The following is a 24,971-nucleotide window of genomic DNA, read 5'->3' as shown; positions in this document are numbered from 1 at the left end:
CTGTCTTTTATTTCATTGATCTGATCCTTGGCTTCCCCTAATCTGCTATGTATTCCTTCCACTGTTCTTTATTAGTGCTATGTCTTTCTTTGTTTCAAACTGGTCATTTTTAATAGTTTCTGTATCTTTTCTCATGCTGCTGAGTGTCCTTGTAATCATTATTCTGAATTCTACATGTGATAAATGTCTTATCTCCATTTAATTTAACTCTTCTTCTAGAGAATTCTCTTGTTTAATTTGGGACTTGTTTTGTTGTGTCCCCATTTTGGCTGCCTATTTGTGTTTGTGTCCATGTATTATGTAGGTCTGCTAAGATTCAGAGCCTGCAGTACAATTTCAGATGCTGTTTGTGACTGGCTCTGAGAACTATTTGGAGCTATCAGCAGTTCACAGCTAATGGCTCTCTGTGTTGGGACTGGGTGCCTTTGGAAAGGACCAAGATGTGCACCAAAGTCTGCTCTTCCTAGCCCCTGACCCAGAAGGAGATCAGGCAGACTCAAAGCCTCCAGAGATCTGCCTCTGCCTACAGTCTGATTGTTATACTCAGTTTTAAAGTGCCTCCGGCTATAGACCACAGCCAACGGTAGTCTCTACAGGGTGGGGTGAGAGGTTTACTCACAGGGTAGGGCAGTTGCTTCCCCCCCAATGCAAAGCCACCTGGATGGTAAATTCTGGTAGAGAAAGATGTCCTCTGCAGAATGAGGGAATGACTCTGCACAGGAAACCAGGATGGCTGCCTTCAGAGTTCTAACTCCAGAGCTCCCAACCTTGGATTGTCATCACACAGCTCTAGTCCACTCTGCCCACCCTCTTCCAGAGCCCAAGGTGAGTGGCTGCACATGATATTTTGTATGTTGGCCCTTTAAGAGGGTGCCTGCATTTCCAGCCATCTCTCCCTGGCAGATAGAACCCTGCTGCTTTTCACAACCATATAATATGTGGGCACCTTTCTCAGTTTTGGTGCTCTTGGGTGGGGAGCCAAGCTTCATGTTTAGACCCCAGAGTTCTTAGTGGGAACCCCACACAGCTGAGATATTTCTCTGGAACTTCAGCTGCTGCTTGTGGTTGCCTGTCCAGCCCTTTCGCACCTCCACACTTCCTACCAATGCTTATGCAGTCTCCACTTTCCGTGCTTGCTTATTAGAGTTCTCTCCAGCTAGTCTTCAGTTGATTTTTTAGGATGATTTTTCTGTATTGTAGTTGTAATTCCAATTTGGTCCTGGGAGAGTGTCAATGTAGCTTCCACTTAATCCGCCACCATTTTGGAACTCCTGAGTTATTCCTTTTAGAAGATAATACTGTTGGGCACCTGAGCAACCTCTACAATCACTATGCAGTTGCTGCCTAACCATTTACTTCCTTGTCTACAGATGGCCATGACACTGGTCCTCACTCAGAGAGTAGCTTCAGACAGATCCAAAGCAGGTTCACATTGTTCCTACCTCTATCACTCTAGAACAGTGGTTCTCCACCTTTTGGCCCTTTAAATACAGTTCCTCATGTTGTGACCCAACCATAAAATTATTTTTGTTGCTACTTCATAACTGCAATGTTGCTACTGTTATGAATCGTAATGTAAATATCTGCTATGCAGGATGGTCTTAGGCGACCCCTGTGAAAGGGTCGTTCAACCCAACCGCCAAAGGGGTTGTGACCCACAGATTGAGAACCGCTGCTCTAGAAGGTATATAGGGGCCTCCACCTCTGGCTGCATAGTATCCAGAACTACTAAGTATAAAATTGGGAGTTGTCCACACTAGAAAGGTAGGAAGTAGGTAGGGATAGGAGTAGTGGTAGTGGGTGTTCAGTAGACTCCTGGAGATAGAGGTAAGCATTATTCCAGATAAGAAGTTCAAAGGCAAAGGGCTAAATCTTCCAGAAGGTTTATTCCCCAGAAAGCAACAAGAAAGATAGGTCTGGGTTAATAAAACATCTCTGCAGCTCTTTAGGCTCTTGACAAAAGATCCTTTCACCTCAACCCTACTCCCCCAACCATGACTTCCACCTCATCCTAATGCAGCTTTCTCCACTCACCCTGTTTGCCCTCTGCTCACCTTCCCTAGCCTGATACTATTTACCATGCAGAAAACTCTCTCGAGACACATAGGCATCCAACTCTTTCTCTATAGAGTGGTGTTCATAATATTTTGAGCAAGATAAAGACATATTTGCAGCTGTGGATCAAAGCAATCATTCTAAGATGTTTAAAAATTTAAAATACTTATGAAGAATTTATTTACTTTCTAGTTTTCTATGTAAGAATAAACTGCTGTAAACTAGTTTATGCTATCACATAAGTTTGCTGCCTAAGAAACCATCCTGAATGCAGTGGCTTGAAACATTGCACAGTTATTATTTGTCATGCTTCTACCGCTCTTCGTGTCTGGGCCTGCTTGCCTGGGGCTAGACAATCCAGGATGCCGTCATTCACATGCCAGGTTCTCAGCATGGGCAGCTAGAATGCACAGGGCTTTTCTCCACTTTGTGTCTAATCCCAAGAGGCCAGCCTGGCCTTACTCAAGAGGTGGTCAAAGGGTTCTCAGCAGCAAGAGAGAATGGCCCATCATGCAAGTCCTGTTGTCCAAAGCAGTCACATGTAACCCGAATTTAAAGAGTGGAGAAATGATTCCTCTTCCAGATGGGAGGAGTGGCTAAATTACACTACAAAGGGGGGAACTAACTGGAAGAATTTGTGACCACTTATACTGTAGCCTACTGCAGTTATTATCATTATTGCATAGAAAAGGAGCATCTTACCAAAAAAGTTAAAATAAAAGATCCTCAAATGTGAAGTATTTAGCTTTATATATAAAAAAAATCCTCACCTCATTTTTCCTTCAAAAATTTTTATTATTAATACCATGGAGTGGTGGAAACTTTTTTCCTGTCAGTATTATTCTTCTAGAGAAGTGTTTGGAACTGTAATGTTAGGAAATGAATCTGGCAGCACTGCCTGGGATTAGAGAAAAGGGTGGGGAGACTCCAAGCAGGGAAGCCAGATAGGAATGCAGATAAGAGGTAATGAGAGAGCAAGAAGGAGGTGAGTGGCCACTGAAGTGATCAGGAGCCAGGGAAATGTGACAAATAGCTTAAAGTAGATTTAGAACCAGGATAGGATGAGGTGTGTGTGTGTGTGTATACACCAAAGGATGAATCCTAATTCTGGGACTTCCACTTTGGGATAATCCAAAAATTTGATTATCATCCATATTAGTTTTCTGTTATTCTGTGGCAAATTAAAACTATAGCAATTTAAAACGATGCCCACTTTTTAGCTCAATTTCCTTGGGTGAGGAGTCAGGCATGGGTCAAAGCCTGGTCTCTGTTCAAGTCTTCTAGGCCAAATCAAGGTTTTGGCTGAGCTGGGCTCTTACCTGGAAGGCTCTAGGGACAAGTCCATGTCCAGGCTTATTCAGGTTGTTGGCTGAATATAGGCCCTTGCAGTTGTAGGACTGAGTCCTTTTTCATTGTTGGCCATCCACTGGGGCCATCCTAGTTCCTTGAGGCTGCCACATTCCTTCTTATACCTTCACACCAGCAGTGGCACATGGAGACCCCCTTGTGATTCAGATCTTCTGCTTCCTCCTTCTGCCATTCACCTGAAATCTATCTGCTTAAAGGGCTCATGTGATCAAATCAGTTCCAGGTGGATAATCTCCCTGTGATAAGGTCATTTATGCCATAGACCACCAATTTTCAATTGGTGTGCTATAGCACACTGGTGTGCTGCAAGAATTTTTAAATTATGCAATACCTGACTATTTAGTCAGGAGTACTGACCTGTTTTCCATTAGATTTTCAAAAAAAAACCACCAAAAATGACAACAGCCAACACAACAATAGACATCTTGTATGAATGAGTCAAAATTATACCTATTTTTTTTGTTAGATTGGAAAAAATATAATGTATGTTTTTGGTGCATAGAAGAATTTTAGTAATTAGTTTATGTGTGTACCATGAGATGAAAAAGGTTGAAAAGCACTGCCATGAACTATAACCTTACATAACACAATGCTGTAACTGATATGTCATGAAATCTATAGATTCTTGGGACTAGAAAGGGACAGGTTTTGGGGGGTTGTGTGGGGGTGGGGGGAATTGCAGAAATTCTGCCAACACATTTCCTCTTGGAAAGAGAAAGTGATATAGTTGAGACTTTTCTATGAAAATATAATTTGATTATAAAATCATCACCTCACAGAATTATTGTTAGACATGTGTGCTACAAAGAATAAAAAATGCATCATAAATATAAGGACTTGGAATGAGCACAAATTTATTTATATGGACTTGGAAATCCATCCTCACTATTTACCTTAGGCCAGTGGCATCCAACAAACCTCTTCTCTTGGGTGTTTTATTGCTTCTGCCACTAGGGTTCACTCACACACACAACTGGGGGAAATAAACTCCCTGTGGCTTGGAACTTTGGGGACTAAGATCTGTGCAGCCCTCTACTGTGGATTCCAGAATGTGTCCCTAGGGGAGTCAGAAGCCTGGAGCCATAGCCAAGATCCAGTTCTTCCAGTAATGCGAGCCACATGTTTGCTTTGGGCAGGGGCTTATCCTTGGGTGCATTTGGGTGGAGGTTGGGAGGTGAGGAGAAGGGTCTGGATGTTTTTTCTCATGCTTTGCACTTACTTCCCCAAGAGCCCATGTCTTGGTTCCTTTTGGGGGATATGCTGTGCTTTTTGCCCCTCAGGCATTAGAAGTGTGGTTTGACACTATTGAGATTGGAGCAGATGATCTGCTCTGAGCAACTGGCCCGTGTTCACTGCTGTTACTCACTGGGTCAGACACTGAAATTTAGATACACCTCGGAGCCCAGGTTTCCAGAGCAGGAACCTGGCATGAGAGGGTAGCACCACTAGAGGAAGTTCGAGTCCAGGCTTACTACAGGTGGCCAATAAAATATGACTGATTTGCAAAGAGAACCCTCGTTATGAGGCCAGATCTCCTGCAGGATGTAGGGTATAGAAAGAGATGGCATCTCCAAATTTAGGCTTGTCATCTGTGGCTGTGAGTGAACTGCAATGTGGGGCAATGCGTGTTTACATAGGCTTTTGCAGTACTAGACCCTAATTATCGAACTTCTCTAGAAGTAGCTTTATAAAACCAATGCCACTGAGGGAAACAATAGACTTCATACTTAAAAACTGCATTTTATATTTATACTAGTGGCCCAGTGCACAGATTCATGCACATTGAAAGGAAATTTATTAGAAGAAATATTTTCATATTGCTGTTTGCCCTTTCTCTATAATAAAAGTGTCAGAAATGAAAGAAAATTAGTAAATGTATATGAAAATAATATGTAAATTGATTAGTAAACAATAACAACATGATATAATAACAAAGTCATGATATAAAAACAACAAAGACTTGATATAAAAACATTGATAAAAACAATGACTAATAAATTGATTAAACTTATTCTAATATCTACCTGTACACCACATTAAGAGTAAAAACACTTTCAGAGTCCTTGACTAATTTCCTTTGTGATGAAGTAATTACAACTTTAACTTTAATGTCACATGCTCTTCGAACTCAAGAGAAAGCAACATATAACTGACCATGTCTGAAAACGGGTTCAGGTAGGAATATTCCTGCTCTGTCTAGAGTTTGTCCTTGTGATTTATTAATAGTCATCACAAATGCTGGCATCACAGAAAACTGTCTAAACATTAATTTAAATGGGAGGCCAATGTCAGATGAGGAAAAATCAAAACTTGGAATCAAAACAACCTCTCCTCCTGCAGATCGTGTTAATACTTCGGCTTCGACATTAAGTCACAATCTTTTGATAATAAATCTAGTACCATTAAAAAGACCCTAATTACTATTAAGATTTCTCAGTAGCATGATGATTGCACCTACTTTCAATTTTAATTTATGACATGGCATTCCTGAAGGAATAATACTATTAAGAAATTTGATGGGAAAATTTTACTTTTCGACATCATCCATTGAATCTATGGGATTATCACTCAAATAGGTATGAGAAGTATATCCAAAATTTCTTCATTTAATTTATGAATATGCTCATTTGTAGGACAAAAAATCGCACATTTAGATATATTTTTAATGTTATCTATAGATATACTATTTTCAAAGGTAGCTTCAATAATAGATCCATTACAAATCATTTCATGGGGGATTTCAATAATATCCATTCTGAGGGCTTTGTATGTATCGCGCATGTGTGAGTCAATATTTATTTTTAAATTGCCAGTGTGCGTCATATGTACCAGCTGGTCGGTCAATCGGACAGTCGGATGGACAGATAGTCGGCCACTTAGCCTTTTATATATATACTAGAGGCCCAGTGCACAAAAATTTGTGCACTTGGGGGGAAGGGTGGTCCCTCAGCCCGGCCTGTGCCCTCTCGCAGTCTGGGACCCCTCTGGGGATGACCAGCTGCTGGCTTAGGCCTGCTCCCTGGCGGATTGGGCCTAAGATGGCAATCAGACATCCCTCTGGCAGCCCGGCAGCCCTTGGGGGATGTCCACTTGCCAGCGGTGAGCAGGCCTAAACTGCAGTCGGACATCCTTAGCGCTGCTGAGGAGGCAGGAGAGGCTCCCACCACCACCGCTGTACTGGCAGCTGTCAGCCTGGCTTGTGGCTGAGCAGAGCTCCTCCTATGTGAGAGCTCCCTGACCACCAGAGGACTGCTCCTGCATTGAGCGTCTGCCCCCTGGTGGTCAGGGTGTGTCAGAGTGACCAGTCATTCCCAGTCGTTCTGCTGTTAGGGTCAGTTTGCATATTACCCTTTTACTATATAGGATAGAGGCCTGGTGCACAGGTGGAGGCCGGCTGGTTTGCCTGGAAGGGTGTCCCGGATCAGGGTGGGGGTCCCACTTGGGTGCCTGGCCAGCCTGGATGAGGGAATGATGGCTGTTTGCAGCTGGTCACACCCCCTTCAGGGTGGGGGTCCCCACTGGGGTGCCTGGCCAGTCTGGGTGAGGGTCTGAGGGCCATTTTCAGGCTGGCGGGTGACTGAAGCTCCCATCCTCTCCTTTTTTTCTTTTTTTTTTATTCTGGGATTTATCTACCTTCTATGGCTGTCACTGGAACTGAGAGCCGGCTTTAGCTCTGAGGCTCGGCTCCAGCTCTGAGACCTCGGCTGCTGAAAGCAGGTATCTGGGTTTGTTTGGCTTCTATAATTGAAACACTGTTGCAGCTCCAGCTCTGAGGCCTGGCTGGCTGAAAGCAGGTTTCTGGGGTTTGTTTAGCTTCTATAATTGCAACATTGTTTCTTAGAGTGCAGCTCAGAGGCCGGCAGCGGCAGGCGGGGAACCTTGGCTTCCTTCATCACTGGAGCAAGCAAGCCTCCTGTTCGCTTTAGCTGCCTGGCTGCTGGCTGCCATCTTGGTTGGCAGTTAATTTGCATATCTCACTGATTAGCCAATGGGAAGAGTAGCGAAATTACGGTTAATTACCATGTTTCTCTATTATTAGATAGGATAAGATAGATTATTTCTTCAAACAGGTTTTCTGTTCCTTGCTCAGCTTCTTCTCCTTCTGACACCCCCACTATGCAGATGTTGTTTCATTTCATGTTGTTCCAAAGTTCTCTTAAACTCTCCTTCTGCTTTTTAATTATTTTTTCCCATTGCTCTTCAGATTGGGTGGTGTTTCTATCCCGTCTTCTAACACCCTGAGTGGGTCCTCAATTTTCAATGAAAGTTGAAATCTTTCATTGTGTGCTTTATTGCAGTTATGTCATTCTTCATTTCCTCTTGATTCTTACACAAGTTAGTGAATTTCTTATCCAGATGTTTGAGCTTCCATTTCATCTAGTTCCTTTTCTGGCAATTCCTCCTTTTCTTTCCTATCGGGATTATTTCTCTGTCTCCCCATTTTTGTTGTCCTTTTGTATTTGTTTCTATGTAATGTCAGTTGCTGTCTCTTTCCAACCCTGGGCAACCTGATTGAACTCCAACTCGTTGCAGCAGCCCCTAGCAGTCTAATGGTCTAGAATTCCTTAGCTCAGAGGCTGGGTCTGCCTTCAGTCTCATGCCTTTATTGTCTCTGCTCTGAGTTGTACTTCCTTCCCCCATGGATATGGTCCCTTAGTTGTCCACTACAGATGTTCTGTGTTGATGGGAGCGTATGTACAGCTCCTCTGGTACGCGACTCCCTGTAGGGTCCCAGATCCCTCTGGCATACAATTTACTGCACAGCCTCGGCACCCACAGCAGGGTGTCACTCTAGATTCCTCTGGCAGGTGTTGGCACTGAGGGCCTGAGGCCTGGATGGGGCCCTGTTCCAGGTGCCTTAGGTGCACACTCGAAGCATGGGTCCTGGAGTGCAGGATCCTGGAGCGTGGGGTCCTGGACCCCAGGTGGGGAAGCGCAGGTGGTCTCTCTGGTGTGCACTCACTGTGGATGTCTGGGAGCCCGTGGTGAGGTAGTGCTCCACTCACTGCAGGGGAATGGCGGTGGTCCCTTGTGAGTTATGGCTGGCGAGTGGCTCACTGCATGGGTTCATAGTGGTGTCCGAGGCCAGTCTGGGTATTGGTGTGGCTATGATCCTGGCCTTTGCTGCTCCCCCCTTCAAGATGATGTGGTCTCCACACCAGAGCCGAGCCCAGCCTGGAAGTGCCTGTGGCAGTAGCAGGGGCTCCCTGTCCAGAAGAGCCTGATCTGCCAGCCCCAGAGACTCCTGTGATATCTAACTGCCCCTCACTGACCCACACACACACCACACACTCCCGCCCCCACTCCTATACTCACTCACACTCTTTCCCTCACTGCCATCCTGCTGGCTGCGATGTTGCAATCTCCCCAGTAAAATGATTTTTTGAAATTATTATTTTATGAGATTTTTTAGGCTAACCAATAGGATTTTATTTAGCTTTATCAAGATGTCAAGAGTCCTGGCTGGGTAGCTCAGTTGGTTGGAATGTCGTCCCAATGTACCAAGGTTGCAGGTTCGATTCCTGGTCAGGGCACATAAAAGAATCAAACAATGAATGCATAAATAAGTGGAACAACAAATTGATGTTCTCTCTCTCTCTCCCTCTCTTCCTTCCTCCCCGTTTTTCTCCCTCCCTTCTGCTTTCTCTCAAATCAATAAATAAAAATTTAAAAATAAAAGATAGCAATTCCTCAAAAAATTAAAAATGGAACTGCCATTTGACCCAGTGACCTCATTTCTGGAAATATATCCTAGAATTCTGAAACACCAATCAGAAAGAATGTATGCACTTCTATGTTCATAGCAGCATTATTGACAATAACTAAGAATTGGAAACAGCCCAAGTACCCATCAGTAAATGAGTGGAAAGAAGATGTGGTTCATTTATACCATGGAATACTATGTAACTGTAAAAAAAGAAGGATCTCTTACCCTTTGAGGCACCATGGAGGGGCCTAGAGAGTATTATGCTAAATGAAATAAGCCAGTCAGAGAGAGACAAGTTTCACATGATCTCATTTATATGTAGAATCTAAGGAACAAAATAAACTGACAAACAAATAGGTTCAGAGACATGGAAGCATGGAACAGACTGACACATCTCAGAGGGGCAGAGAGTTCAGTAAGAGATTAACCAAAGATCTTATATGCATATATGCATAGCCCATGGACACAGAGAATAATGTGCTGAAGGCCTGGGTTGGGGCAGGAGCTGTGCAAAGGGTATAAAGGGGGGAAATGGACATCTGCAATACTGTTGACAATAACAATTTTTTTTAAAGTTGCCAGAAATTTCAATGTGATTCAATTCCTAACATCATATATTAATATACAATCCTATCATTGTATATTAATCCCAAATCCCAAGTTATGTACCTCAAAATAATCAACATGCACATCATTTATTTAAAATTTTCTCCTCTTGCAAATACTTAGGATCTTATTTGTACTTATTGTAAAATTGCTTAAGAATAGAATTGTGGAACTGCCCAATATTAATCTATATTATAGTTATTTACTGAATATATATGGCTTTAATTTTGATATTAACATAGAATCGGTCAGTTTATTTATAACCTTCATGTGAATGTTCCCATATGGCCTACCCTCTTAGTGCATCGGTCCCTCTGCTGCTTACTGCCTTGTTCCTTCTCTATCCCCATGTTTCAGCTTACATCTCTTCTCAGGGTTGAACCATCTGTCTGGTGGCCCACCACCAGACTCACTCCTGAGAATTAGATGTCACCTGCATACCTTCTCTAACCAATCCAGTGCCGTTAGTGTAGGTACTCCTAGTTTGCAAGAAACTGCGCATAGTGTTTACATGCTTAGTGGTGTTGCTAGAACTTGAGGTCTTGGATTTATTTAAAAACTCTGTGAGTTCCTGTTGTTTAATAAACATGTCTTGGTGGTAAAAATTATTGTATCTTCTTACTTTCCCTCTCATCTCTTGATTTATGTTTTCTTTCTCTCAGGCTAGCTGTAAAACTTCTTCAGTGTAACAGCCTATGATACAGATTTTCTGTCTTCATCTGTGTCAGCAGTCCTTTCTTTGCCTGCAAAGATAAAAGGAAAACAACTCCAGAAAGGAATTTGACCTCTGAATATCAGGATCATTATCTTTGAATTTCTCTAAGAATCTATAACTAATGATTCTCAACTTAGTAATGCCCCCTTTATAACAACTTTTTTTGTCATATTTTCCTTAGTATTCTGAAATGAAGTTCAAAGATAATACTTACCTATTCTTAATAATTTTTTAGGAAAAAAAAATCTACATTTCAACACCAGTGTCTGCATCTGACATCTATAATATAAAAGAGAACAGTAAGGAAAGTCATCCATGGTAAACTACTCTGAATGTCAACACCCTCAGTACTCCGACACTGTTACACAGACAAATGTGCTGAAATGTTCACATGCCCCCTGAATTCACAGTCCCCCAGGCAAACTAACACAGATGCGGGCCAGGTGTGGCATTGCCTTCCATGTTATCATTTTCCAAACTGATGACTAATTCTTGTTAAATCTTCAAACCCAAAAAAGTACAGTCTTCCCTCAACACATAGTAATTACAGTCCTTGAAAATTTAGAAGCTATTTTACCTGTGCAAAAAGACTTTGTTTAAATGTACAAATGTTCAATCCCAAACTTGTATCATTATGAATGAAGTTTTCGTGCCCAGAGATGAAAGGGAGCACTTGAAAGTCAGATGTGACATGAGGCAGTTCCTCACCATGGAGGAGAGCCTCGCACGTTGCAGGACATCTGGCAGTGCCTTTCCCTGTGCCCAAAATGTCAGCAGCATCCTCCCATATCACCAATATTACCAAAAGTGCCTCCAATAGTTTTGAATACGACCCCTAAAAGGTGGTATCATACCCATAAAAAAACACTGATAGAGAACACTGAGGATGCCTGGTAATAACTCTGATTCTGTTTTATTGAAGAGTCTAATTGTTATACAAACCTACGTCAGAGCCATTGTTATACTGAGAGATCACTGCTAGTCTTGTTGCTCAACTGTAAGTAAACCTATAGAGTGTCAAGTCCATATTTATTGTATTCAGAAGGTCCGACATGGTGCCAAGCAATTAATTGGTGCTCAGTAGCTGTCTGTTGAATGAATAAAGACTCATGAACACTGACCCGCTTTTCAAAGCAACTAAGATGTTCATTAGTAATACATACACCACTTATATCAAACTGCACTGGTAAGATATTACCATTAAACTATTAAATGCTGGATTGTACAAACCTAGAAAATAGTTAATGATTTGTACCTTGTTGGAGAAGATGATCTTTCTTCGCCTCTTAAATTTTTAAAACATAACATGTAAGAAAAGAGATGCTGGTAACATTTACAGACCGGTGGGTTTTTTTCTTTTAAAAAATTAAACTCTTCCATCCTTACGAAATTATTGAGAGCTTTTGAGGGCATAGAAAAGCAATAAAGAAAGTCTTATCATTTTAGAGAGATGGGCTACACATTTAGAAGCAGTAAAGCTAATACCCAAGTGCCATATGGAACAGGGATGTCTTTAAATACAGTCAGAGGCCAGAAAATTGATATTCATAGTAGTCACTTCATGGACAGGGAAGGTTTGACCACTATCTAAGTGACCAGTAGAGTTTGAACTGGTCTTGGCAAGGAGAGGAGAATGTAACAGTGGTCTGATGAGTGTGGATGGGAGGCAGCAGGGGAGTGACCGAGTGGTGATGGGAAGAAGATGCTGGCTGTGGTGATGATGGGAAGAAGAAGTTTGCCATTTTGGGAAAAAATTTAAAGAAAGTTGGTTGGCAGAGTAGGGGGAAAATGATTATTTAATTTTGACCTGAATTACTTTAAAAACCTCATGTTAACTGTATGATACTTTTTTAAGTGTCCTCAGAGATCTGGTTGCTTTTTCATTTTACTCATTTGTGCTAGTGAAAAGAAAGTGTTCATGGTCAGTTTTTTAATCGCATGCTTACTGATAATGTTAAGCAAGTACCCAAAAGCAAGAATTAGAAAAGAAAAAATGTTTTAATCTTTTGTAATTATTTTACATTATTATTATATTATTTTGAATTGCTTTCATTCAGTTAACTAATGTTAGAACAGATGCGAACACAAAGTTAAAGGAATGCTGTGTGTTGAGCTATGCTTGGGTCTGGAATCAAAAGTCATTTACGGCTATGCCACCTTAGGTAATAATTTTACCTGGTGAACCTCAGTTTCCCCATCTTTAAAATGGAGCAATACGTCATTCATAAGCACACACACAGAGGTCTGGATTAAGTGCAATAGGATGTAAAATAGCCCATTATGTGGCACATAGAAGGCACTTAATAACTATCGTGTCTCTTATTAGATTGAAATATTTAACCCCTTTAAGGTTAGGTACAATTTGTGTTCAATCTGTAAATGTTACCAGTATTTCTTTTCTTATGTGTTACGTTTTAAAAATTCAACAGACAAAGGAAGATAATCTTCTCCAACTAGGCATGGGTCATTGACTATTTTCTAGGCTTGTACAATCTAGTATTTAATAGCTTAATAGTAATATCTTATCAGTGTGTTAGTTCTTTTGAAAATAGGGTAGGTGTTCATGAGTCTTTATTCACTCAACAAATAGCTATTAAATCTCATAAAAATTACATCTCCTCAGCCAAGCAAGTATGTATTATCTGAGTGACCTTGGTTTCTTTAAACTTCTGTTTTTTCATCTATAAAGGAGGGATAATGTATAAACTCATAGAGTTATTGTAAGAATTAAATGAGATGATGCATGAAAACTGCTAAGCATCATTACTGGCACATAGCAGTCTCTCAATAAATAATATCATAGTATACTTATGCTCTTAATATCATTATGATGCCTACTAAGTGCTATGTACATACACTACCTCTTTCTATCATTCTTATAGTCCTAAGTGGTATGTATTTTTATATAGGCTTTATTGAGGTATGATTGACAGATACAATTATAATATATATATGATTTCCCCCATCTGGCTCATTAACACATCCATTGGAATGTATTATTCAAGTATCCAAGTTCTCATTTTTCTATGGGCAGGAGCTGAAGTATGGATAAGTTAAGTGATTTGCTCAGGGTTACCAATTGGTGAGGTTGAACTTGAACACAGATCTTCCAGTTCTAAATGGCATGATTGCCACTATGCCAGTGTGTCTCAAGCCTTTGTAATGTGTCAGGATAACTCTTTCCTTGAAACCCCACTCAAAAAATTCTTCAAAGAATAGTTTGAAAACCACTAGACAGAATAGTAAACATTTCTTGAAATCCCAGAGCCACAAGTAACATTTTATGTAGTACCCATCCTACTTGGTACAAGCTTTCTTTTCCATTGATGAGGACGAAGATGAACAGATAACCTAAACTTAGCAATTACTCTTTGTTGTCAGTGTATTTGTCCCCATGCCTTCATGCTGGCAAAGTGGGCTGTGGGAGCTGGGTGAGAAATATGACTGTTAAGATTTGTTCAGCTCAGCCGGTGTATCTCAGTAGTTGTGCTTTGACCTATGAACCAGGATCATTTCCAGGTCAGAGCACATGCCCAGGTTCTGGGCTCGATCCCCAGCAGGAGGTAGCTGATCAATGATTCTCATCATTGATGTTTCTGTCTCTTTCTCCCTTCCTCTCTGAAATCAATAAAAATTGTATTTTTAAAAAGATTTATTCAACACAGCCTACCTTTCAGTATTGATCACCTGGAATTATAAACATGTTTGACTTACCGCCACTATTTCATAGCAAAGCTATTTCACCTGGTTGCTGTCAGTGTTAATCATTTCTTTGGTGCCATTGAGAATGATAATTTTCCTTATGAAAATAAATATTTTGCAGGTGCATCTAGAATATAAACAAACATGACAGCGGAGGTAATACACACCTAGACATATATTGGGTTGCAGAAGCTACCATCTTTGCCCCATAGGTAGTATTGCTCCTGGAACATGACAGGATTTTAGCAAGTTGGAAATAAAGTTTATGGGAGCAGACCAATGTTAAATAGTTGTAAAAGTGAATTATAAAACAAAAATTGTGCTTACTGAAAATATGCTTTTCAATTACCTGAATATAATGCTCCATATTTTGTGGCTATACAAAAGTCCCCAAATCTTGAAATTGGGACTAAAACTCTTCAATAGAATTGAAGTAGAAGGGTGCCCTATCCCCCTCACTCTTTAGTATTCAAGGACAGGCCTATTTTTCAAAATCTGTGTAAGGATATCTGGTAATATTCTTTTAGTCAAATTGTTGTGATTGAAAGTGGGCTCATCTGTTAGAGCAGAGTCTGTGCCAAAAGAACCTTTGGAACAACAACAAAACTGATATATTCTCGTTTCACCCTGTTCTTAGGATGCCATCTTGAAAGCCAGAATTAGGCACAGCCAAAATTCACGATTTGCCACTGCTCTTAGGAACATAGGAAGATGATAACAACTGCTAATATTATTAATTATTCATCATTAGACAGTAAGACTCCATAGCCTTCTGCTTTTTCACCTGTAAAAAAGCAGTTCATGCTGTAAATTAAACAAACCTATGAAACAGGAATGTCTCTTTTTTAAAAAATTGAAAAGAGATGACTTTAAGAAAACAATTACTAGTAATCTATACTTAACATTTCTTTTTTTCTCTTGTGTTGGGAAATATGCAATTCCCATCTTTGATAATAAATTCAGGTTGAAGAAATGTAAAATATAAGTATGTGGTCCCAATACTTTGATAGAGTTAATATATGAAGACAGATGTTTACATGTGGATCTTTACTATGAGAAATGCCTATATTACATTCATCAGTAATAGAATCAGATTAACAAAATGTCAGCTTTGAAAAAGGACCCTGAAGTAGCCTAACCCTGTGCCCTCTGCAAGAAACTTCCCAATGATATCCTCAGAGAGGGTGTATCCAGCTTTTGTTCAGCTACCTCCACCTTCACATCATTCTCCAAAGTGATAAGCATGATAATCTCTGGCTTCATCTAAATCATTAATCAAAATGTCTAGCAGATCAGAACAGTATCAGTGTTGTCATAGAACTAACAATAATATCCATGAGCTACACATAACCAAAGGTCTAGCCATCATCTGTAAATGGGGACTCTAATTAGAAATATTAACAAGATTAAAGATGCCCACTGATAAGTTTTCTGTATCACCAGCCTGAATCTGAAATGTTTCTCTCTTTGGGCCACATTTATCACAGAAGACCTTTCAAGTTACCTGTCTGATGATTCTCAAAAGGTCAAGTCCATTTAAAGTGTTTCACTCTGAACATGAACAAATGAAGTTGTTTTCAATCCAGCCAGCAAGAATCCATTTGCAAATCAGAAACCTAGGTTTTAGTGTGTTAAGGCTCAAAGGTGATGTCCATCAGCTCCTTTTAACTGGACCTGCCCTGTTCATGCAGGCTACTCCAGAAGCCTGAGGCAGTGTGGGTCCAAGGCAAGAAATTCCTCAGACCAGCTTCCTGGTGCTCCCTCTCTTCTCACCTTGGGTATCCTTGGCGTTAACAGTCAGTTCTACACTTGCTACCCTGCTTCAACCTGGACTCCCCCACTAACAGTCCATGTGTTTGTCCTCGGCAATCACATGCAATGTTTGGATAAAAAGCACCCCAGATCCCTTGGCTGCCAGTCCACTGAACTGGCATTCTTTCTAGTTGGGGTATGGAGAGTTCAACCAAATTCAGAGAATTGGGGATTAAGCAAATCATTGGACAGGCACATTAACCTAAACCAGTGGTTCTCAACCTGTGGGTCGCGACCACTTTGGGGTCGAACAACCCTTTCACAGGGGTCGCCTAAGACCATCCTGCATATCACATATTTACATTACGATTCATAACAGTAGCAAAATTACAGTTATGAAGTAGCAATGAAAATAATTTTATGGTTGGGTCACAACATGAGGAACTGTATTTAAAGGGCCAGAAGGTTGAGAACCACTGACCTAAACCATCAGAGGGCTACTGACACCAAGGCAATGTTGCCCTTATATCCGCGGCAGCACATAGAGACCAGCAGAGAAAGTGAAATGACTTCGAAGACAGTCTTACCTGACCTATAATTTAGCATAGACCATAGCTTTTCAAGGCTCATGAGCAGAGAGGTACTGTTGTAAGCATTTGATAATGTAGATATTGATGTTAGTTTGCTTATTGACAAGGCACATTATGTTACATGATAGACATGGAGTAAGTTAAATTGCAACAAATTTTACTCATTCATTTATTCAGTATTTCTTGAACACCTCTCATGTCTGCACTGTTCTCAGGAATAGAATTATAGCAAGGAATTAAACAGAAATAACCCCTACCCCACAGATCTTACATTCACATGGGGGTCAGTGGCAGACTACAAATGAGTAAATATGTATGCCGGGGTTCTTGTTCCAGCATTAAGAAAGGTTCAGGAAATTTGGAGAAGGTTGTGTGTATATTAAATAGGAGTCCAGAGACAAAATATAATTTTGAAAGGCATTTGGGGGTCAGAGGAGCCTAGTTTAAAGGACACTAAGATCTCCTCGTCTCAGGACCCCATGCTTTTTATTAACACAAATTGTCCTGAAGCAAGGCAGAGATATACACTTCAAAGGGTCAGGGTTTCGTATACAGAGGCATTGTCAGAACGGGGGAATTAGTCTACTGCTGTTCAGGTGTTTGGCCAGTAGGAGGCAATAACATGTAGATTAAGATGCCCTTAGCTGTCTGGCAGCAAACAATCAATTTAATGTATCCTATTCAGGTTTGGGGAAATGCCATCAGCCATTCCCAGATTCAGCCCTGCTGTCATGCTGGAATTGGCTTCCGGCATATGTATTATTCAGAAAGTAAGATATGTTTAAATAAAGTAAAGCAAGGAAAAGGGCATACAGTGACAGGGGAATGAAATCTTACCTTATGTATGATGGTCAGGAAATACCTTGCTGACAAGCAGAGACCTGAAGAAAGAGAGGGAGCAAACCATTGGGATGTCTGGGCAGAGTGAGTTCAGGCAGAGAGAAGAGCCAAGCGCAAAGGCCCTGAGCAAGGAGGCCACTGTGGCTGGAGTGGAGCTACTGCTTTCTCACTGCTGGTACTTCAGAAAACGTAACAGAAAATCAGACTGATTTTTCACTAGACTTGCCCTGTTTTGTTATTGCTGTTGGTTTTTTGTTGTTAACTAAAAGTCCACGAGGAAAGAGTAGTTTTGTTGTACTAAATATATGTTCTGACTTGGCTGAGGAATTAATGTGTGTGTGTGTGTGTGTACACACACACACATACCACACCACACCCCCCCCTCCCACACACATATATATATACACATGTTTAATTAAATTGGAAGAGCAGTTGAGACATACATGTTTATGCTTCACTGTGGTAGTGTGAGAGTTAGTCATCTACCTGATCAGAAGAGCCCTTAGGGTCTATTTTGCAACCAGTGCTTAGCGAGCAATCTTGCAGGTGCTATTATTTTCATCCTCTAAGTAAAGAAGGGGAGTTGGGTGAGGGCCTGAGTCATAGAAAATTTGAATAAGGACTCTGATTTCTTACAGGTCCCTCCACACCTATGTTTAACCACTGCAGGAGCTCTCCCATTGGTGGCAGACAATTTAATGAGCAAAACCTGGGGTGAGGTTATTTCCTGATGCCCGTCTTCTTTTCAAGCACAGTCAGCCTTCCCTGACCAGCAGCCTGTTTGTGGGCACTCAGCTTCCTGGGACATGTTGGGAAATTTTTTCTCAAATTTTTTTCTTTTTACAAAGCCAACATTTCTTATGTTTCTCAGTGTTTCCATGAGTCTGGCTCTAAGAGGTGACCTGTATCAGAAGCAGGGTGATGCTATACCTGGCCAACCTGACAATGTCCAGCTATAGTGGTTCTGACTACCCAACAAGGCTGTGACCATCCACCAACACACCGGTGACCTCAGGGGACACCAGATCACAAATGAATTACTATTACTGCCTCATAGTTATACTCTGAAATGCCGACAATGTGACTTCCATTGGTCTTAAGAGGAAAGTTTGCAAAAACAAGAATAGAGTTTGGACTCGTTCTTTGACCATTTTGCTTAAATGTTTCAATTCCTCTGTATGTGCATCAAAAACATGGTAGACCTTCCCATGACGTGAAGGTAGTTAGCTCATCCTTGGAAAGAAGCACGTTGAGGCGTGGTAGACTTCTTTGCTTGGAGCTGCTTCTCTGTGGCTGATAAGCTAGGTAAGTCTGTCCAGTAAAATTTAGTTTGGTCATTGACAAGTGTTTGCAAAGGTTATAAAATTTCATGGAGCACATCTTGCATCTGCCTTATTGCTCCTAAGGGTTGGACTATGGCCTTTAAATAAATTCTGTGATAATAGCAGAAGATTTCAAAATTAATCACTAGAATTTACATCTCTCTGGTCATTTTAATAAAAATAGGCTATTTTATGCTATCATATGATGTTTGCTCTTTGGTTTGTACAGAAAATCACTAGACAGATGCACAGCAAAGGACTATATTTTATGTATTTGATCTATACAGAGGAATGCTGTGGGCATTCAAAATAAACTCCAGCTAGCAATTGTTAAGACTCCATGATGCCCAGCCATGCTAGATGCTGGGAATTCAGGTATAAGGGGTGTGGTCTTGAATTCCTGCAAGCAGCTCACAGTTTCATGAGGAGGCAGGCATGTAAAGTAATAATTACAAGGCTGTGTAACAAGTGCTCCTGGAGTCCAAATGAGGAGCATTTGTCTTGGCCTGGGACAGCCAGTCAGAGCTTCTCAGAGGAATGGGTGAGGGTTAGAGTTGGGGAACAGGGAGAAAAGCAACATGTACAGGGTAAAGCATAACACTATTGGTGGTGTGATGTAGGGACTTGAAGACTGCTCCCTATGACTGAAGCATAGGGCTGCATGATGTTGGAGAAGTAGCAAAGGGTGTAGTGTGATAACCAAAGGTTCATCTTTATTCTTAAAGTAATGGAGAGGGAACTGTTGAACAATCTGGCAGCAATAGGGAGAACCAGGAGACCAGTAAGAAGGCTGTTGCATTGAGCCAGGTAAAGAATTATAAGTCTCTGAGTTTAGACAGTGGTAGTGGGAAGAAGAAATGTTTGAGAGAGAGAATTTGGGAAAAGGGGAAGGGAAGTGGTGTGTTTAGACTGATGTGTTGAATTTCAGTTGGTGATGTACAATAAAATGTGAAAAGGTACCTATGGGTGTGGACCTCAGCAGTGAGATCTGAAGTAGAGAAATAATTCAAGAAACATCACACAGTAGTTAAAGCTAAGAGTTTAGATGAAATATCATAAGCAACATTTCTATATGAGAAGAAAAGGGGCTTAATACAAAATTCTGAGTTCCTCTTAAGATTTAAGGAAGGGACAGAGGATGAGCTCTGAGGTTAAAAAGACCAAATGGTCACAGAAGTAGAAGAATAACAGAGTAGACTGATGTCACAGAAGCCCAGTAAAGCCAATGTGTCAGAAATGACTTGGTTTCCTGGAAGGAGACCATCATTCGATTCTTGGTCAGGATGCCGGAGGGGGGGGGGGGCGCGCGTGGCAAAGCCACCCCTGATGGGTGGGAAGTGGGAAGGCTCTGAAGAGGAGAGGCATGAAGTGACTGTGACAGAGCACAGGGCACACCCTTGCCCTGAAATGACCTAGGGGAGCCTGGCCTCCTGTATCCCCTTACAGGGGTTTTTCCTACCCCCTCCCACCCCCCGCCCCCCGATCCTGTAAACATTCCTAGAAGCATATGAGTAGAAAGTTTTTATTTTGTTTTCTGGGGTTTTCCAATGCCAAATTACACCACTTTATATAATTCCCTACAAATCCCAAACAATCTGCCATGGGAACAGTGCATTTTGCTCTGGTCATTTTTCCCTCCTGTTTTATTTTTAATTAACTTTATGATACTTCCCTCCATGTTCTTGCTTATACCTTCTGAGTTGCTCACACCTCTGGCTTCACAATTTGAAAAGCACATGGTTTTTTGTCTGTCTTTTCTGATTGTTTTTTGTAACTGCCGATCACAATCCATTCTTCTTTCCATGTAATTTTTATAGAACATATAATCAAGCCCATTTGCAAAAATATACAAATACTTTGCCTCATGTATGTTTCAGTGCATCTGCCCCTCTCAATTGGGAACATAAGTAGGATGTCTGCTAGGTCTTTCCTTTCCTTCTCTCCTCCGTTTCTGTTAGACACCCGGCACTTACCAGGTCCTGTGCTTCGTCTCTTGGCTCTGTATTATGTTTAGTTTCTGTTCGTGTTCTGTGCTTGTGTGCTCCAGATCCCAGTTGCTTTGCTCCAAGCACCCACAGTCTTATATTTTATCCAATGACATTCTGAAGCAGGGGAGCCTCTTGGAGGTAAGAGTCATCTTGTTTGGTATTCCTAAGTCCAGCCCATATAAGGAACAGAACTAACTTTTGGGAACATCTATTTATAGTAGGTGCATTCCTTATGCTATCTTATATTAACCCTTACAGTAACCCTGCTGTAGGAGGTGTTGTTCTCAGTTAGTACACAGATACATTCAGTGACTTCTTGAGACCTATTTCAGGGCCAGGACTAGAAACATCCTTCTTCCTGCCCAAACCTCAAAGGGGATGGAGGTTATCACTGTGAATCACCTGGACACTCATGCAGTTGGCACCCCAGTTAAGAGCTTGGGCCTTGACTTGAGCTTTGAACTACTGATGTGAGGGTGGCTCTCCTGGCAGTCAGGCATCTTCATTCCTGAGCAGGACAGGAGGCGCCTTCACCAGTAGGTGGCGATGTGGCAGCACCGCAAGTGAACACAATGCAACCTAGTGAGGAGCCTTCTAGAGGGAAGATGGTAAAACGTTTTCTTCTTTAATTTTTTGAGGTGAAATTCACATAACATAAAGTTAACCATTTTAAAGTGACAATTCAGTGGCATTTAGTACAGTCACCATGTTGTGCAACCACCACCTCTATCTCGGTCTAAAAACATTTTCATCTAGAGTGAAACTCCTTAACTATTAAGCAGATTCCGCCTCCCCGCCCCCGCCCCCGTCCCGCACCCTATTCCTGGACCCCAGGACAGCAGCCAATCAGCATTCTCTCTATGGATTTACCTAGTTTGGCTATTTCTTATAAATGGAATCATGTAATATGTGACCTTTTGTATCTTGCTTCTTCCACTTGGCATCATGTTTTCAAGGTTCATTCTCATAGCATGTATCAGTACTTCATTTTTTTCTTTTGACTGAATAATAGCCCATTGTATGGATAGGCCACAATTTGCTTATTCAGCCACCCATTAATGAACATTTGGGCTATTTTCACCTTTTGGCTGTTGTGAATAGAGCTGCTGTAACATGGGTGTACATGTATTTCCTTGAATCCTTGTTTTCAATTTTTTGGGGCATATACCAAGAGGGAAATTGTGGAGTTTTTTGGTAATTCTCTGTTTAACTTTTTGAGGACCCACCAAATTTTTCCATAGTTGCTGACCCATTTTGTATTCCCACAGCAATGTTTAAGATTTTCAAATTTTTTTTGACCATGACTCACAGTAGAAAATATACATATTTTACATTATCACCCAGCATTCAAATATGCGGAGCTATATATAACATATGTATATATCATACATATTTAAATATATAAAACAAATTTCATGAAATTGTGTTTACCCTTACTACCATATGATGTACTCTGATGTGACCCACCAAATTAGTTCCATAACTCAAAACAAAATGAAATCTTAAAAATTAGCTGTTAAGATTAGAGTACTATTCTAAGTCTATATAATAATATAACACATCTCCTTTCCATTTGAATAGTCAAAGAATTTAGGGTATCATTCATCAACATCAATATGTATAAGTTTTGGGACATATTTAACTTGTGAAAATGACATTCTATATGTTATATTCTCAAATACAGGCAATTTAGCTCACATACAAATATCATTTATATTGTATGTACTTGGTACTGTGAGAATTATAATTAGCTGGCGTTTTATATTTTTTTGGTTTTATATTTTTTTATACCCATGGTTTCTAAGAAAAGTGCTGTGACACATGTTATTTTCATTTATTGAATGGCTCAGTTCTTTCAGTATCACTTGAGTATTTTGTAGAATAAGATACTAAAGAGTAGAGTGGTGAGGACAAAAAGAGCAAGTGACAGTGATAGAAGAAGAGAGAGGAAAAAGTAGAATCGAGAAAATTAGGGGAAGCTTATCAAATGTGTAGCAATTAGGATCATTGTTAAGAATCACCCAAAAGTGAGCTTTCCTGGAAGGAGTGGTGTTTGGGAGCACGAGAGATGAGTGATGAGAGCCCACTCTGTCAGGCAGTTCCCCAGATAGGAATTGAGGGGTCCATAGGCCTAGATGAGAAATGTTACATTTTACTTTTTATTAACCTCCAACCAAAATTTAGTATTTTCTTCCAATGCAAATATAGGCAACAAGCATAGCATTAGTTAGTTAGCATTACATTCCTGTTGGACGTCACTGGCCTAACGTCAGATCCGCGTTCCAATCTGGGATTTTGCTGTCAAATGAAACCACAGACATTTTCATCATATCACAGTTGCTTTAGGTAGGTTTAAATATTGTCTCTGTTCATTGTTTTATTTTAATATTATTTAAGTATTAGGCTTGCCCTGGATTTTGTTACTTAATGTGTTATCAAAGAATTCATGTGTACAATACCACACTTTTGTAAATATTTAAATAATTTGATCATTGTACTTCAAAGTAACTGGTTTCCTTTGGAATCCCATGTATTTTGTCTCATTTGTGTAAACACATTCTGAAAAGGATTCCATGGGCTTTGACAGATGCTAGAGGAGTTCGTGGCACAAAAATGGTTAAGAACCTCCTAGAGCCTCACTGTCCAATAAGAGAGCCACCGGCCACTTGCAGCTTCTGAGCACCTGGAATGTAGCCAGTCCAAACTGAGATGTACTATGAATGAACTGAGATGCGGCTTCAAATATTTAGTGCAATAAAAGAATATTAAATGCTCCACTGATAATTATATATTTATCACATGTTGGGGTACATTGGTTACATAAAATATATTAAATTTAATTTCACCTGTTTGTTTTTAATTATTATAATGTAGGTGCTAAAAATTTTTAAATTGCATCTGTAGCTCGCATTACATTTCTGTTGGACATCACTGGCCTAACGTCAGATCTGAGTTCAAATCTTGACTCTGTCACATAACCAGGGATTATCATCATCGTCACTGATATTGTCATTATTTTACCATGTCCTAGCTTCTGGATCCCCATAAATTTCAATTTCCTTATCTGTAAAAGTAGATATAAGCCCAAAGGAGAGAGTTTGGCTACTTAATCTAGATAGGGCCTTCTTCCTAATACATTTCTTACTTTACTATCACAAAGGCCCTTCACCCATGTCCCTTTTTTTACTCCTCTGCTACCCATGCTAATGAATAAAAAATTTAAATTATATATGTGAAGTGATATACAAAGATAATGATATAAGAATTCATAGATGAAGTGGATTTTTTTTAAAAAAAATTAAAGGATAAACAAGGGATAATTCCCTTGGAAAGCAAAAAAAAAAAAGAAAAAAAAAGATGGAAAATGTCTTGAAGTGGGTTAGAATAGTAGGCAGATTACAGTTGCCACCCATCCTGTATTTATTCAGAGAGGTTGAGTTGGCATTTGGATACAACCCAAGCAAACCACTAGTATATTCCTGGAGTTTGGAAATGGCCACTTGAAAGGCAGGATAACCTGGTGTGTCCCTAAATCAGAAACTAAAAGTCCAGTGGGCTATGTGCAGGAGGTGGGAAAGGTGGCAGTGTGTCTCTTTAAGAGTAAAGGGTTGAGGAGGGACTCTGGCCTATTGTTTATCTAATCTTTACTGTGTTGGAGCCCTGAGCATTTTAACTCTAGCCCTCTGGGAATAAAAGCTCTTTCATCTACAGAATCTCCTTTGAGATGATGAAACAACTTTCTGTAGATAGCAGAGTATATTATTACGTACCCCTTATAAATGAAAAGAGAATTGCACAAACACACAAGTGAACACTGTGGCCAGTGCCTGGTAGAGAAGGGGCTAACTGTGAGCTTGCATTTCTCCATAACTAACACAGTAGGATCAGAAGCATGCCCTGCACCTCCATTTCCCTGGGCTTCTCAGAGTAACCTCATCCACCCTGACTGTCTGCAAAAATCATTATTCTCACTCTCGCTCTTAAGCTGAGCCATGCGTTTGGAATTGCTCTCACCACCAGCCAGTTAAGCTTTTCCCTGCCACCATTCAGACAGTTCCTGACAGCTCCACCTTCCTACACAAAGCCCTGCCTGTCTGGTCAAAGTAGGTGGTGAGTTACCCACCCTTTCTAAAAACATGTCTTGCAAGACTTTCTATCCTCCAAAATATACTTGCTCCTTCACGGTTACATGTTCAGCTGTGTGTGAACTGTGCCTGTGGTGGAGAACATGTATGTGTGTCTCTGCTTCCCTGTTGTGGGGCTCAGACCACAGTCTTTGAAAGGCAGATATCAGAGGATCTGAACCACACAGCACCATGAACAGTG

At 40.7% G+C, this 24,971-nt stretch overlaps 1 protein-coding gene and 1 long non-coding RNA gene across 6 annotated transcripts in view; one reads left to right on the top strand and one right to left on the bottom strand.

Moving 5' to 3' along the window:
* FRY (FRY microtubule binding protein) overlaps positions 1-24,971 on the top strand; it is a 559,746-nt gene that overhangs the window by 147,190 nt on the left and 387,585 nt on the right. The gene's annotated exons all lie outside the window — the stretch shown is intronic.
* LOC139005204 (uncharacterized) lies at positions 8,866-20,750 on the bottom strand. Its single transcript, XR_011470644.1, has 6 exons — positions 20,631-20,750; positions 17,333-17,376; positions 14,166-14,280; positions 10,666-10,730; positions 10,359-10,479; positions 8,866-8,945 (listed from the first exon to the last, which is right to left on the bottom strand). It is a non-coding gene; the product is annotated as an uncharacterized lncRNA (long non-coding RNA).

The sequence above is a fragment of the Myotis yumanensis genome, unplaced genomic scaffold (assembly GCF_028538775.1).
Source record: "Myotis yumanensis isolate MYYU_CA2020_CCGP unplaced genomic scaffold, mMyoYum1.0.hap1 SCAF_3, whole genome shotgun sequence".
In the NCBI taxonomy this organism is placed as follows: Eukaryota; Metazoa; Chordata; class Mammalia; order Chiroptera; family Vespertilionidae; genus Myotis; species Myotis yumanensis.
The sequence above is the reverse complement of the archived record's forward strand: the minus strand, read 5'-3'. Positions and strand labels throughout refer to the sequence as shown.